The sequence below is a fragment of the Bos taurus genome, chromosome 9 (assembly GCF_002263795.3).
Source record: "Bos taurus isolate L1 Dominette 01449 registration number 42190680 breed Hereford chromosome 9, ARS-UCD2.0, whole genome shotgun sequence".
Lineage (NCBI taxonomy): Eukaryota > Metazoa > Chordata > Mammalia > Artiodactyla > Bovidae > Bos > Bos taurus.
In genome coordinates, this window is record NC_037336.1 from 72,421,547 (window position 1) to 72,425,419 (window position 3,873).

Here is a 3,873-nt window from a genome sequence, read left to right on the forward strand (position 1 = left end):
AAAAAACAAAAACACTGTGTAAAGCTAACATCAGTGACTCTGGCACCAGGCCGTTAGTAAGAATTGTTAAATATTTTTGAAATTCTTAAACCACAAAGTAAACTCCCGTCATTATTAATGTACTGAGCTCTAATTAGACCCAATGACCCTTAATTCTTCCCAGTTCTTTAAGATTCAATGACATTGAGACCCTGGGATGACACATCTTTTTTATTAAAAAACTCTCATGTTAAAAAGAATCTCTTAATCCTCTATTTGCTTTTTGGAATATATTTACTTTTCCTCTCAAGTATAATGTTTAGACTATAACACAAATAATAAAATAAAGCAAATAGGTAGGACTGACTACCAATATATAAAAGACATGGAGAGATTTGGAAGATCTGGTTACTAATCTCCCTTCCCTAATTGTATGACCTTGAATAAGTCCCTTCAATTCACTGAACATGTTTCTTCATCTGTAAAACAATAACAAAATGCATTATGTCTACCTCATAAGGCCTTAGAGAGACCTTAAATGCATCAATGCATATAAGTATCAATGCAAAAAATAAATTTCATTAATAGATAGTTGATTTACAATGTTATGTTAGTTTCAGGTATACAGCAAAGTGATCCAGCTATGCATGTATATACATATTCTTTTTCATATTCTGTTGCATTATAGGCTATTGCAAGATACTGAATATAGTTCCCTGTGCTATACAGTAAGTCTCTATTGGTTATCCATTTTATATATAAAAGTATGTATATTCTGGGGAAGGCAATGGCACCCCACTCCAGTACTCTTGCCTGGAAAATCCCATGGACGGAGGAGCCTGGTGGGCTGAAGTCCATGGGGTTGCTAGGAGTCGGACACGACTGAGCGACTTCACTTTCACTTTTCACTTTCATGCATTGGAGAAGGCAATGGCAACCCACTCCAGTGTTCTTGCCTGGAGAATCCCAGGGATGGCGGAGCCTGGTGGGCTGCCGTCTCTGGGGTCGCACAGAGTCGGACACGACTGATGGGACTTAGCAGTATGTATATTCTAATCCCAAACTCCTAATTTATCCTTCTCCTGCTTTCTCCTTTGGTAACCATCAGTTCATTTTCTATGTCTGTGAGTCTGTTTCTATTTTGTGTTTAAGTACATTTCTATTATTTTTTTTTTAGATTTCACATATAATTGATATCATATGATATCTCTCTCTCTTTCTGACTTACTTTACTTAATATGTTAATTTATAGGTCCATCCATGTTGCAGCAAAAGTATCAGATAATATGTATTAATAAAAAGGCCTTGTAAAATAATACCTAACTCGACATTTTTGGTTTTACTGAAGTAAGACAGGTATACTGCTGTAGTACTTTTTAGAAAGTTCGCGTTCCATAGACCAAATTGTTTTTGTGTCATAGGCTTAGTTACTAAATGGAATGTGAATTCTTTTTTTTCCCCCAAAGCAACCTGGAAAACATAAAAAATGATAAACAACAAAAGATCTGTCTAGTGACAAATGTCCCTAAGGAGAAAAGGACACAAATAGACCACATGATGAGAAACGTTTTACATTCCTATTTGACCCGGATGACTGGATCGTTTGCTTAAAACTCCAGCCATAGTGGTAGGTATGCAATTAGGAGTTAGGAGAGCCCACTGGGAATTATGGATTTATTTTTGTACGTAGGAAAGAATCTTTCTTTTAATTAGAATTCTTTGGTTTCACCAAATTAGTTTTCATTTAATTCGTGCATGTATCAAAGGATAAGTTACAAAAGAAAAATTAAGCCTTGAATATCAGTTCATGATATTTTTCTTTGAGAGAAAGAATTATGTACATAAGAAGAATCAATACCAGAATGGGTTCATGGAACTTTGCAGAATGGCATCCCTTTTGTAGATAAGAGACTAAGTAAGGCTAAAGTACTACAGCCTTAGAGTTGGTTTTCATTCTAACTATATTTACAAAAGAAAAAAAAGGCATGCAATTCAGAGATATACAGCTTCCTCACAGAGATAATATTTATCAACTATATTCCTCTAATTGGCAAAATGATCTAATTGGCAAATATATTTTCAATGTTATCTGATTTGACTATCTATTGAATGTCAAGTATATGCTAGTCATTCTAAGAAAAAGAACAATCTAATACAAAGACCTGTATTTGTCTTAGCAAATCTTACCTAATGATAATATTTAGTTCACATTTAAGGCACTTGACATTTTTTTTCATGGTATGGTTTTAGCCAGATCACCAAATAAACTGGACTTTTATTTATCTCTATTACCTGAAAGATTTTTAGATAGAATTGCAAAATTTAGTTCCTTAGTTCAAGAGACCCTGTAGCAACTGATTAAAAATTCAAGATACCTCCCTACATTTCTCTGTTATTTGCTTTTAACCTGGGCCTGCTCCCCTACACAGGAACCCACACACACATTGACCTCTCTTCCTTTGTTTTTTCTTTCATTGTTTCCACATAATAAAGATATCAAACATATTTATGAAGTAGCCTTTTCTGAAGTGAGGGTGTTAAAAAAATTGGCTCCTCCTTGTGACAATGTGACAACATGTAGCCCAAGGGGACAAATCTATTTGTTAGTAATTGCTCATTTGAATATTAGTGATAATTCATTCAACATAAACAGTGAATTTGCAGCTCTGCCAGATTTCACATTTATGCATCTATTTCTGCTCCCTCACTTAAATCATACAAGGGATTTAAAACCTACAAAGCTTGTTTATTTTAAAGAAGATATATTCCTTTGAACTCCCTTTAGACTTGATGATCCTTATTACAGTGATCTCTTTTTTCCTGAGTCAGGATGCTTTCAACAGGCAGCAAGACTTTGCCATTGTAAAAGTCTCATTGATGGAAACCTGGAGAACATACAAATTCAGACTTCTGTGTGCACATACGTGTACCTACTCAGGGGGAATGAATAGAGCAGGTCAGGAGAGCATTCTATAAAGGTCATTATCATCTGTGAATTAGATTGCCTTCTGAATGACTTTGAGAAATGAATTAGAAACTCTAGATGGTAATGGATTTTATAACCTTATTATTGGATGCAATTTTGGGCAGTGGGGAATATTTTTAGCAATGTCTCTCCTTTTTCTCTCAATATTCAACCTTTAAGATCAAGTTCAATATGACTCCTAAAAATGAGGTCAGAAGTTGTATTTTCAATTTGATTTGTCCAAAAGATGTTCATTAACCATTTCTCTATGGAGAGCACAAATGAACACTGGCTTGGAGGGTTGCTCTTGTCATTCATCTCGCCATGCTCTGTATATGATGCAATAGGCTACTGGGATTGGTATTGACTGAGAAGATGCTAGAGGGAAATTAGCAGCCTATAACAGAGTTATGTTTTCTCCATTTTACAGGCACTATCTTTGGCTTTTTCTCTAAGAGGTCCATGCAGTGAAAAATTGAATCAGCTTCTCAGATAATTCAAATCAAAAGGGTAAGTGATCTGGGTAGAGATCCAATGGTGGGAGTGGCCCCGGAAGAGACAAAGAACCAGGAGCCTCATATCTTAGTATCCTAGAAATTGCTGTGCCTTAGGGTGAATTGATCCCTGAATGGGATTGGCTTCAATTTGAAACTCTCTGAGTTTAACTGGGGTTTATCTCTTTTGTAAATTATGCTTATTTAAATTGAACACAATTTCATCTAGTTTGGCTTATTTTGTTTTCAAGGGAAATCAGACATCATGTATATAACGTCAACTCAAAACTATTAGAGTGGGAATAATAAACATTGAAATGAATGGGGTCTCCCCTCCAGTTAATATGGTTTAGTAGAATTAGCATGGCTTTGTATAGATGGACTGGAATTCTGCCTCTGAAACTTACTAGTTATGTGATTCCAGGCAAGCTAAAA